Here is a 14130-nt window from a genome sequence, read left to right as displayed (position 1 = left end):
CTTCTGTTACACACACACACACACATATGAGGACAGAGGCGCTCGGACCTTAATCTATCAGGCATCATCCTACATCCCCGCTTCCTCCAGATTAAAAACCCTCAGGCACTGATGAAACCGCTCATATTTAGACAGAATATGACCCCAAAAAGCAGCAGGAACATCCTATGCAAAACTAAAACTGGAATAAACTGACTTTTAGCTCCACTTAACTCAAAGCATACAAGAACCTTTTCTGTATTAAAAGTAATTGTTGTAAAATATGGCTTTTTTCCTATGGAGTTCTTTATAGGATGTTTACAGGAGTGGTTGTCATTAAAAAGGATCCAATCTGTGCAGTGAAGGTGCTGGAGGATTACTGCATGCCTATTGATTGTTGGGGTGGGGTGGGGTTGGGTGCTGATGGGGGGTTGGAGTCGTGCATGCGGGGCGAGTAGAGCTTTAATCTCCACTAATCGTTTCTTAATACGTGCATCCCGGGCCCGGCACGCATGCAGGGACACAAGCTGGTGCTGATCTGAGCCCCGCGGAGGAGACAGCGCTGTCATGTCACCTAGAACCATTTTATCATGTACAAAATGGCCCTCAGACCGCAGGTTGCCTACCTGTGATTCCCTGTTTTGACACAAGACTATTAAAATAATGTTTTTATGACTTTTAAGCATAGTGTTTTATATATATATATATATATATATAGCAGTCACTATTGATGCTGGGCCAAAAGACTCAACCAGGCATGCCTAAATGGTCTATGGCAATTATTTTGATTTATTTTTTTTAATAAACACAAAAGGACCTGTGGCCTCAATATGCCCCGCATTGGGTAATGTACTGCTAATAATAATAATAATAGTTATAGCCTATAATGAAAAGAAAGAAAACAAAATACAAAAGAGAAATGAATTTAATTTGCATAAAATCTGTCTTTTTTTTACACCTTTAATCTCCTTAATAATCTTTGGTTTATTTCTGAATTGTACTTCAGTTTCACTCAACAAAATAAATATGAATTTCGAAAGGAATAGACATACTGGTAATATTTATTTTTCTTAGAAGCTCCAATTATTAGCACCGTAGTACATGCTTAAATGATACATGATTAAAATGGTACATGATTAATTGGTACACAAATTAATTGGTGCTTAATTGGTACATGATTAAAATGAAGAAAATTATTTTAAATATGCATAAAATGTGGCTGTTTTAGTCTATTAGCATTTTTATGTGCATGGGACTGAGGGAATTATGCATAAAAAAATATTGCTATTTTAACTGAAAAAAATTTAAATTAATTTCCTAAAATTACCATTAAAAATAATTTTTAAAAAATCCCAGGATTTCCGTTTTTTTTTGTTTGTTTTTTGTACTTTAATCAAATTATTTCACACAAAAAAAAGAAGAAGAATGTTTTTGAGCTTCTCGGCACCAATTATTAGCAGTTTGATTCATGCATGGGATGGAGCGATGCACCATGATTAAAATAGAGAAAATTATTCTAAATATGCATCAAATCTGTCTGTTTTGGCTGAAATAAAATACAAATGTGTTGGATTAAGTGTGGTGCTGTTAATATTTTGTTTATTAGTATATTTATTTTTTGTATTAGCATTTTTATGTGCATGGGACTGAGGGAATTTAAGTAACTATGCATTAAAAATGGCTATTTTAACTGAAAAAAAAATCGAATTAATTCCCTAAAATTACCATAAAAATCAATTTTAAAAAATCATGAATTTCTGTTTTTTGTTGGTTTTTTTTGCACTTTAATCAAATTATTTTGCAAAAAAAAAAAACAAGAATAATGTTTTGAGCTTCTCAGTGACTGTACTGTCTGTGTACTGCACATTTTAACCGACTATTTTAACTGAAATAAATTCAAATTACCTAAAATTACCATAAAAATAAAATTAAAAAAATCCTGGATTTCTGTATTTTTATTTTTTTGCACTTTAATCAAATAATTTCACCAAAAATAAGAATAATGTTTTGAGCTTCTCAGTGACTGTACTGTCTGTGTACCACACATTTTAACCAGCTATTTTAACTGAAAATTCAAATTAATTACCTAAAATTACCATAAAAATAAAATTTAAAAAAATCCTGGATTTCTGTATTTTATTTTTTTGCACTTTAATCAAATAATTTCACCAAAAAAAAGAATAATGTTTTGAGCTTCTCAGTGACTGTACTGTCTGTGTACCACACATTTTAACTGAAAAAATTTCAAATTAATTACCTAACATTACCATAAAAATAAAATTTCTGTATTTTTATTTTTTTGCACTTTAATCAAATTTCACACAAAAAAAAAAAGAATAATGTTTTGAGCTTTTCAGTGACTGTACTGTCTGTGTACCCGCACGGACTGCACCAAAATGGATCGATTCCCATGCAGGTGCGTCCCAATACTTTAGTGCACCCTTGCTATCATAATGACAGTCATCCTGGCCTTCCCATCCCAACAGGCCAACGCTGCTAATCTCATTGCACTAATGCTGCCAGCACAGGCGGCGCTCTGTCTCAATGTGTGTGAGAGATACTGAGGTGGGTGGGTGAGAGGGGGGGTAGACAGGGTACTGAAAAATGCGGTGTAACCCGAGCTGCACGGCCCATCTGGAGTAATGGCCCACAATGCACTTTGATGCAGGGAGGGGATGAGTCTTTTTTTTTGTTTATTCACACAATACGAGTACACCGCCGCCTTCGCCATGGAGCCTGAAGGCCGCACGGCGAAACAATACAAATCATATTAGCTACATCTCAATCGGAGCCTATAGAGCCAGGGATTTATACCCTCGCAGGCAGATAAAGAGGCTTTAATCCGGCCACATCCCGCTGTCACCTACATTAGCAGACCCTGACCCACATGTAGGGAGCGCCTGAGCGATCATGGCACCAAACACAGGAAGGTCTTTTCTTTAGGGAAGAGGAGGGAGCGGAGAAGGCCGCAATGAAAGGGGACTGGTAAGATGACACCCGCACACTTTGCCAATTACGCCAGCGAACTAAAAGAGCTGAACAAGTGGACCAGTCTGCTGCTTTTTTTTTTTTTTTAAACCAGGAACGTTTTTAATAATGGTGCCTACTCATATCATTGTCACCATGGCACCATCTACATACTATTACATGTCACTTCACATCAAAGTATACATGCAGTATTTTCTCCCATAATTCTGTACTTTCTGCTAAAATATTCTTAAAAAAAAAAAATTTGGCTTCAATTTTTATTGTAGTCATTCATTTATTTTTATTTTATATACAGTATAAAAAGAGACATTTTTTACCACATTTACTACTTTTACAGGGCCAAAATATAATATTTAATATTTTTATTTATATTATGTAATTTATTATTTTTCCAATTATCATTCATTGCCTTATTTGGCCAAAAATATTCTATATTTTTATTTCTATATCATATATTATAGCAGCATAAGCAATAAAATGTACAAATAATAAAAATTAATAATATAATCAAATTTGACATTTATTTTACACTAATATTTTGGTCCAAAATTTTTTGGGGGGGGGGGAAATAGTCATTAATTTTCATTTTATATACACAGTATAAAAATAGAAATATTTTTATTCCATAGTTGGTTACCACATCTACTACTGTTAAAGGGCCAAAATATGTTTCATATTTTTATTTTTATTATGCAGCTTTTTTCACTTATTGCCTTATTTGGTAGCACAAGGGGAGCAAAATATCATTCTATATATTTATTTCTATATCATATTATAGCAGCATAAGCAATAAAATGTACAAATAATAATTAATAATATCAATATTCAAATTTAACATTTATTTTACACTAATATTTTGGTCCAAAATTTTTTTTGGGGGAAAAAAACAACTTAATGGTGATGAAATACAGAAATAAAAATATTCCTTTTTGATTATAGATTCATCTTTATTACTTTATTATTTATCCTTTCTCCCCCCCCACCCTGAAACAGGTGGTTGCTTACCTGATTTATAGCAAAATGGGAGGGCCAAAATGTCACACTGTACATTTTAGTATTTATTTTAATTTAATTTATAATTTTATAATGATTTTTATTTATTTTTTGGATGTACACGTAACAAAAAAAAAAAAAGTTTTTACCTGTTATGTCCTTGTTTGTGCCGTGTTGCGTTCACTGTCACCTGATCCAAGTCGTTCTCTGGAGCTCTGAGGCTGTGGTGTGCAGGGGAGGAACATTGCATCACCTCCACCCTTCACCACCATCAGCCACTCACTCATTTATCATCTTCCAATTGGGACCGGAGGGTCTCCAGGAAACGGTGGGGGGGTAGTCTGCTTCTTTGGTCGTCCGTGTTGCGTTTGTGCGGGTGGGGGTCTCTCAAGCAGTAGTTGGCAAGTCTAGAACCACCGGATCCTTGTAGCTCACCAGTGTGAGTTCTACCATTGCCAAACACCACCAGAGAGCGGTCTGGAGGGAACGAGGGGGGGTTGGGGGGGGTCGTCGGGATGAGAATATTCTCACCCATCAGTGATGCGAGCCTGTCTCCTCCCATATTGGCACTACACATAATTGCTCAAAGCGTATATACAGAAGCAAAAATGTGCTAGTGCCAAAACGGGTGCAAGAAGGAGGTGGGATGGGGCTGCCGAGTGCGACCCCGAAAAGAGACGACGCCCACCTGAGCGGGGTTCTTTCTCTGCTCTGTTTATGGCCCTATGGTAATTCACTGATAGCCAGCTGTCACAGTGAATTCTACCAGTGCCATACACAGAACAGGAGGCAGTGTCAACACGCTGTAGACAACCTGGGGAGCAGAGACAATAATAATGGACGCCAGGGCGGAACAATGACTTGATGACACTCCGCTATGCAATCATTGGATGAGGAGTCAGGACCGCAGAGATCATGTTTGGCCTTTAAAGTCCAAAATGTCTGATATTTACTCGAAAACTAGCACCAAAACTACCACATTTTCATTGAAGGTTCACATTCTAAATATAATCAAATACGCTGATGTCGAAATTTTTTTTTTTTTACATCTTTGCACCTTAAAGTCAAAATGAAACTCAAAATTTCCAGTGAAACCTCGAAGGAAGCGTCGAAACAAACGAAGGAGACAGGTTGCTACGTCACAGCACAGGACGCACACGTGAGGAAACCTGATTGGACGCAGCTACCTATGAGCATCCTTGGTCTTGGTAGCTGCCTCCAAAACTGCAGAGAAAGAGCAAAACAAAAACTGAAGAAGACATCAAAGCAAACGTCCCGACGCTACGCAAAGCGGTCTCCTAGTGGCAAAAACAATCATAACTAACGTAATGGACAATATTGGAGCCGAAATGGCCAAAAAACAATGTGAATCAAGGAGACAGGTCACTGCACATTGTAGTCAGCGTCCTGATACGATTCAAATACGCCCTTAACAATAAAAAAAACGGCTTGGAGACAATAAAAAAAATAGTAAAAATTGCTCTGGTAATGCTTTGAGATGACCGAATTGCTAAAGAGTCAAAGCGAATCAAAGAGACAGGTCACAACACATCAAAGCAAACATGTAACACGACGCAAAAATGTCCTCTAGTGGCTTGAAGAAGGTAAAAATACAAAACCATGCTCATATTTGACGCTAAAACTACGATGAGTTGTGCAGGAATGCGAGTCGAGTGCCAAAGGAAATGAAAGAGACAGGTCATAGCACATCAACACAATCATGCGGACACTACATCAAAGCAATCGACAAATAGAATAGAAGCAAAAAATACTAAACTGGCACCAAAACTACGAGGAGTTGATAAAAATGCGAGTCGAATGTCAAAGCGAATCAGGGAGACAGGACACAGCACATCAAAGCAATCGTGTAGACACTGCTCGAATTTGTCCTCCAGTGTCTTGACAAAGATAAAAATAGCACACGATGCTAATAATTGACGCTAAAACTACTAGGAGTGTTGGAGAAATACCAATAGAGAGTCGAAGCAGTTGAAAGAGACAGGTCACAGAACTTCATAGCAATTATGTAAACACATCAAAGTAATTGTGTAGATATCGGGCAAATATTTTCTCGTTATGTCTCGAAGAAACAAAAAAAATGCTAAATTGAGGGCTAAACTACTTTGAGTTGACAAAAATGGGAGTGGAAGTGAATCAAGGAGACAGGTCACAGTACATCAAAGCATCGTGTCGACACGAGTACATTACATATGTATGACCTCTAGTGGCTCAAAGAGGCTAAGAATACGAAACTCATAACAGATGCTGAAATTACGATGAGATGAGTGTCGAAGAAAATCAAAGAGACAGGCTACAGGGCATCAAGGTAAAAAAAAAAAATATCTGATTGGACGTGGCTATGATCAAATTGAGACGCAGCATTTTTTTTAGCAATATTGACGTATGACCTCTAGTGGCTTAAAGAGGGCTAAAAATACGAAACTCATAACAGATGAGTTGCGTGTCGAGAGTCGAAGAAAATCAAAGAGACAGGCTACAGGGCATCGAGGTGAAAAAAAAAAGCAATCTGATTGGACTTCGTTATGATCATCCTGGGAGCAAAACAAGCAAAAATACGGAAAATAGGCGATGAGATGACGAGTGGACGAGAATGAAGGAAACAGGTCACATATTTGCTATCTATTGCCTTTGATGAAGCTATGATGAAAAAATTCCGATAATTTGGAAATCGTATTGTGCGGCACAAGTATGGTCAAGTCGAGACGCAGCATTTTTTTTTTAGCAATATCGACGTATGACCTCTAGTGGCTCAAAGAGGGCTAAAAATACAAAACTCATTACAGATGAGTTGCGTCTCGAGAGTCGAAGAAAATCAAAGAGACAGGCAATAGGGTATCAAGGTAAAAAAAAAAAAAAGCAATCTGATTGGACATGGCTATGATCATCCTGGGAGCGAAACAAGCAAAAATACGGAAAATAGTCAATGAGCTGATGAGTGGACGAGAATGAAGGAAACAGGTCACATATTTGCTATCTATTGCCTTGGATTAAGCTATGATGAAAAACTCATATTATGGAAATCGTATCATGCGGCACAAGTACGGTCAAGTCGAGACGCAGCATTTTTTTTTAGCAATATCAACGTATGACCTCTAGTGGCTCAAAAAGGGCTAAAAATACGAAACTCATAACAGATGAGTTGTGTCTCGAGAGTCGAAGAAAATCAAAGAGACAGGCTACAGGGCATCGAAGTTAAAAAAAAAAAAAAGCAATCTGATTGGACGTTGTTATGATCATCCTGGGAGCAAAACAAGCAAAAATACGGAATGAGATGACGAGTGGACGAGAATGAATGAAACAGGTCACATATTTGCCAACTATTGCCTTGAATTTGGAAATCGTATTATGCGGCACAAGTCGAGACGCAGCGTTTTTGTTTTTTTTTTTAGCAATATCGACGCTAACACGAGACACAATTCCCTGCGTTAAAACTACAACTGCCCGCCATTCGCGGCGTCATGCGTCAGCTGACCACCCGTCCCAGAAAATGGCCGCCCGCAGGGGTCAACCGAGGACACTGCGGCAAGTGGGCGAGAAAAATTCCACCCCCAAAGATCACCAACTCCCAACAAGCGATGATGATGATGATGATGCACAACCTTGTAGCGATCATCCTGATATCGGACACGCCGCCGTCCCCAGGCCCCTCGGCAGACGCCGCCCCACCCTTTGGGCCATTAGCGGGCTTCACCCCTCGGCGGGGCCCCGTAGTGCTCATTGATCCCAAGTAAAGGAGGTCTAAGTGATTCCTCAGACGGGCCAAATGGCTCCTATTGCCATTTCCTGGACTGATCAATATTATTAATAACACTAAAAAAAAAAACACTTGAACGCCTCTTTTGTTGTTTTATGATGAGACATTTTACAGCTTTTTTACTACTTTATTTTTTATTTATTAAACTTTTAATTTTTACTATACCGTAATGTAGAGCTATTCTGCATAGATTGGAAATGCGTATCTCCCATGGCCTTCAAAGGCACCACTCATACTCACGGACGATAACTTCAACATTTTTAATGTTTGTATTTTTTTTTCGAATCAATTCCTCTTCTGAAGCAGTAGTGGATTTTTCTACATTTTTAAAAATATTTATTTAATTTTTTAATTTTGCCGTTTGGTGTATACGCCAGCTCTAAGCCCCCCCACCCCTCCTCCCTTCTCCAGCTTTTAATCCCCATCTGAACTTCATGTTTATTTCTGGAGGATTTACCTCCCATGTCATGCAACATTATTTATACACGGTCATGGCTTCTTCACTGTCATGGCCGCCACAAATAAAACTTTATTTGAACAAATAGCTGATACAAGTGGAATAAAAAGAAAAACATGGAAGTTGCTAAATGAGATATTGTTAATAAATGTAACTTTTGGTTGTATTCATTCATTTATTATCTACTCTATCGTAAACTTTTAAGACATATTATAGATTTTGAACATAGTTTAATCACTTACATGCTGCAAATGTGGACTTCAAAGTGCAGAAGAAAAGGATTGTGGGTGTTTTACAGGTGCAAAGACAGGTGCCGTGGGGGAAAAAACATCCACTTCAACCCAAATAAGAGTCATTCTTACTACTTTTACGCACAATTTACGCATTCATGTGACAGTTTTGCCACCTCCAAGAACGCATTTTTTTTACATTTTAATCCACGCGCGTGTTGTCGTGGACTCTTCAAGATGGACCCCATAAAGATAAAAAAAAAAAAAGAATAACAAGTGTGTCATACCGTATTGAGGTTCCACGGTCGTGCGTCACCAGGCGAGGCTGCAAAGTGCGCGCAAGTGTTTTCAATCAAGGTGATGAAGGAAAACAATAAAAATTGTTTTTTTTTTAGTTAAGGAAAGAAAAAAAAACAAAAAAAAAGTTGTCGCAGTGCAGTTCACGCAGCATCATCAACGTCACGTCACGGAGCCGCACAATTCCAAGCAAACAAAAGAAGAATCCGAGCAGCGTCCTCAACTTCCTGAGTATCAAATGTCAATTTGGAGGCTCCTCTCTCTCTTTTTTCCCTCCCTCCTTCTCCTCCTCCTCCCTCTTTCAACCCCCCCTTACCTGGGCCTGCAAACCGGACAGGAGCGAACCATCCCAGCAGGTGGCTCTTTACAGGAAAACGGGAATATCGTTTCCCACCTCACGTGCTTTTTATTCCTCTATTTCATGCAACCCCCCCCTCCCTCACCCACACCACCCTCACGCCCTCCCCCTTTTTACAGGATTAAAGGTTTTCCTCGCAGAGGTCATTAAAAGGCACACACCCCTACTCTTTATTTATTTGGTTCATTCCAACAGCAACAGACAGCTCTTTCTTTTTTATGTAAATTATATTTTATATATATATATATATATAGATGCAAAAACAGGTCACTTCATTAGGTACATGAGCATATAGTCTATTTTTATCAATTTGGTCATAAAATATGAGGTATAAATTCATAATGTCATCAGCTAACATTCATATTATTATTATTATTATTATTATTATTATAGCATTTTTAAAAAGGGAATCTGCCTTTGCTTGCGTTTATTTTCATAGCAATATTAAACACTGTTTTAATCCATATTTGATACATTTTACACAATTTATGGCAATACTGAAAGAGGTTTTAATATTGATATTAATATATATTATTTTAGGCTTCAGCCTTGTGGAAAATAATAATACATAATCATCATTTGTCAACATATTCACATGCATTATTAGATTTTTATGTATAATTTATTTATATGCATTCAAAAAGAATGCTCATGTAAAAAAATAATATAATTATTATTATTTAAAGATATTTGAACAGATTATTTTTTACAGATTTATTATTTTTATAACAACATTACACACCATTTTATTTATTTTAGCATCATTTAGCACAAAACCAATGCATAGTGCTTTTATGTAATATACATATCAGATTTTTTTTTCAATATTTGAGTACATATTTTAGGATATTTATATTGTTACAGTTAAAACAAAAGCCTCTGACTTTAAATTTAAATGTAAAAAAATAAAAATGACATAAAATATGAGGTATAAATTCATAATATGCTCAGCTAACATTCATATTATTATTATTATAGCATTTTAAAAAGGAAATCTGCCTTTGTGAAGCTGATTTATAACTTGCGTTTATTTTTATAGTAATATTAAACACTGTTTTAATCCATATTATATATTATATATTTTATTATGTAATATTTTTGTACAATATTTAAGTACATATTTTAGGATATTTATATTGTTACAATTAAAACAAAAGCCTCTGACTTTAAATTTAAATATATATATTTTTTAAATGTCTCTCCTATCATTTTTTGCATGTTCTAAAACATGTAATTATTATTAAATATTATATTCCATCCGCTACTTCTAGCAGAGGCCTTAAGGTGGATGAGGCCTGCATGCAGGCCTTTCCTTGCAGCTAACCGGAATATTAGCAATAAATCGCAGTTTATGACAGCAATATGCAAAAATGAGCCTCTTTAACACCCTATCTGGCGCCCCTCGCCCCCCCCATCCACCATGGAGGCTTGTGGGTCCTCGCATGCACGCATGGATCAAATAACGACGTCCATATGGCGAATGATGACCTCCGTACTAACACACAGAAGACATACAACCTGCATGATGATGATGGTGGTGATGATGATGATGATGGTGGTGACGTTCCCCTCAGCCCCAGTGGGATGATTCTGGCGGCGGCTGTAGGGATGCTGCATTTATACACCAGCACCTCCCTTCTTCCTGCATTCACCTGCTGCTCTTAATAATTAAGATACCTGCACATGCGGGAATAATGCAATATTTAAAAGCTGATGCTTTACCAAAGTCAGCCAATAGCGACACCTGAGCCGAGCATCACCTGGTGGGGGGTGAATATTTCAGACGCATGTGGATCAGATGACGGGACATGATCATGGTCATTACGATGCTATCAAATGGAATCAGGCCTGGACACTTCATTAGGTACAAGAGAGCATTTGGGCCACATTGGAATTTTTTTTTTTCCAAAATAAAATTGTAAATTAACAAAAAAAAAAGTCGTACATTTATGAGAAAAATAGTCGTATATTTACGGGGGAAAAAGTTGTAAATTTATGAGAAAAAGTCGGAAATTTGTGAGAAAAGAGTCATACATTTACGAGAAATTTTGCAACTTTTTGAGAATAAAGTTGTAAGGATGAAATGTTGTAATAGGGCCTCATTGAAAAATAAAAGAAAAATCTGACATTTTGAGTTTAAAGTTGTAAATTTACAAGAAAAAAATCCCAAATTTATGAGAAAAAAAGTGAAAAATTTATGAGAAAAAAACGGGGAAAATGTACATTTACGAAAAAAAAAGTTGCAAATTCATGAGAATAAAGTTGAAAAAAGGTATCAATTTACAAGAAAAAAAGTTGCAGAGGGCAAAGGTCACATAGTTGTTACATAATGCCTGTTTCCAAAATGCTAACCACTAGTCCACCGTGCGGCCCGATTTTGAGAATACAGTTGTAAATTAAAAAAAAAACACAAAGTTGTAAATTTACAACAATAATAATTTGCGACTTTATTCTCAAAAATCTACGAGAAAAAAAAAAGTTGTACATTTCCAAGAAAATGGTCGTACATTTACAGGGAAAAAAGTTGTAAATTTATGAGAAAAAGTTGGAAATTTGTCATACATTAACGAGAAAAATGTTGCAATATTTTGAGAATAAAGTTGTAAGTATCAAATGTTGTAAAGTATTAGGGCCTCAATGAAAAATACAATAAAAAATCTGAGATTTTGAGTATAAAGTTGTAAATATACAAGAAAAAAGTCACAAATTTATAAGAAAAAAAGTCGGAAATTTATCCAAAAAAAACAGGGGAAAAAATGTACATTTATGAGAAAAAAAGTTGCAAATTCATGAGAATAAAGTTGAAAAAAAAAGTTGCAGAGATTATGAGAGACTAATGCTGTAAACTTATGAGGAAAAACTAGTCCACCGTGCGGCCCGATTTTGAGAATGAAGTTGCAAAAAAAAAAACAAAACGTTGTAAATTCATAATTTGCGACTTTATTCTCAAAAATCTGAGGAAAAAAAAGTTGTACATTTACGAGAAACAAGTCATAAATGTATGAGAATAAAGTCGTAAATTTCCAAGAAATTGTTTTTGAAAAAAACAGAAGAGTTGTAAAAAAAAATTGCAAATTTACGGGAATAAAGTCATAAGTTTATGAGAACTTTTTTTAAATATATATTATATTGTGAAAGATATTATATATTATAATTTTGTGTCAATTTGTAAGTATTGATTATATGACTATATCATATGATTAAATCATGAATAACAATAATCACTATATTTTATTAACAAATGGACCATATAAAAAAGTGTCATAAAATAAGACTGATTGTTCTAATAATAATAATTATTATTATTATTGAATGAAAGAGGAGCCAGATAAATTCTACAATGGAAAAGTCAACTCAATTGATTTTAATCCCATTTCTCCAACGAAAAACAACTTAGTCGAACATCTTTTCCACGCACGATGCACCTGCGTCATCAATTACTAACGACCCGTCTCCACTTGACCTCCGCGAGCCGAACCTGAGCTGATAAAGCCAACAAAGCCTTCACGCTCCCAACTTGATACTCTTCACTTATGAAGATGCATTAAAAATGTACGTCGTGGCAATAGATCCATTGATTCCATGGCGGCTCATACCTTAAAAGGAAGCAGCAGCAGCAACAGCAACAGCAGCAGCAGCGTGGGTCACATGACCGGCGTCCGGCTCCACCGAGACCAATCAGGGCGTGGCACGATGTACGTCATGGACGTCCTGCACTGCGGATAAAAACGAAGGCTTTTAAATATTTCATTGAGCTCGTCTCGTGTTGCTGATCCTCTGGAGGTCAGCGTTGCCTCTTCAGCATCGTCGTCACCTCATGCGGTGGAAGGAGACGTTCTTCTAGAATTAGAATACCAAAAAAAAGATAAACAAATAAATACGATTTAATGTACTAAGGCGAAAAAGTGAGTTGGAATCGTCTTAAGCAAGAGCGGTGCTCCCCAGGGCTCTATTCTAGATACCTTGTGGTTTACATTAGGTTACATCTCACAATATGCTGCATCATTTTAAGACTTCTTTTTCATATTTGGACCTTCTCTTGTTGCAAAATAAAGTAGAAAACGACAACATCAACAACTTCAACGTACCGACCCCCTGTAGTTCATTCTTAATTGCATAGTACTATAAAGTGTCAGTAATTAGGAGTAGTACAAGCAGCTCTAAGCGATAAAAAAACAAAGAAAAACATACAAAAAGCATCAGTGATGTCATGTACCAGAAGACACGGCAGATTTATGCGTGACAGAATACATTTTTTTTCCGGAAGAGAGGGGATTAAACTGCCTTATGTCACATTTCAACTATTGGTGTCATGCTGATGTTCAAACTTTGCACATAAGGCGCCACTCTGTGGCTGAAAGCTGAAACTGCACCTAAAAGGGGTGCCAATGACTAAATAGAGTTCAAGTTAATCAGATTGAAAAAAGTAATCAGAAAATATCAAAAAATAAAATAATAAAAAATAATTAAAAAATTAAAATAAATTAATATGATTAATAAAAAAATACAATATATTAAAAATAAATAATTTTTAAAAATAATTTTAAAAATAATATAAATTAATATTCATTCATTTTCTACCGCTTTTCCTCACAAGGGTCGCGGGGGTGCTGGAGCCTATCCCAGCTGTCTCTGGGCGAGAGGTGGGGTACACCCTGGACTGGTGGCCAGCCAGCCAATCACAGGGCACATATAGACAAACAACCATTCACACTCACATTCATACCTATGGACAATTTGGAGTCACCTAAAATATGTTTTTGGAATGTGGAATCAAACTCGGGTCTCCTCGTGTGAGTCTCCAATTAACCTAGCATGTTTTTGGAATGTGGGAGGAAACCGGAGTACCCGGAGAAAACCCACGCATGCACAGGGAGAACATGCAAACTCCACACAGAGATGGCCGAGGGTGGAATTGAACCCTGGTCTCCTAGCTGTGAGGTCTGCATGCTAACCACATGTCCATCGTGCCTATAAATTAATATAATATAAATAAAAAATGAACAAAAAAATGTAAAACAATACTAGCAGATGTAATACAATTATTTGCTAT

Source organism: Doryrhamphus excisus, linkage group LG2 (genome assembly GCF_037039965.1).
Source record: "Doryrhamphus excisus strain RoL-2023G ecotype Guam linkage group LG2, RoL_Dexc_Guam_v1.1, whole genome shotgun sequence".
NCBI classification, from domain to species: domain Eukaryota; kingdom Metazoa; phylum Chordata; class Actinopteri; order Syngnathiformes; family Syngnathidae; genus Doryrhamphus; species Doryrhamphus excisus.
This window is presented reverse-complemented; position numbering follows the sequence as displayed.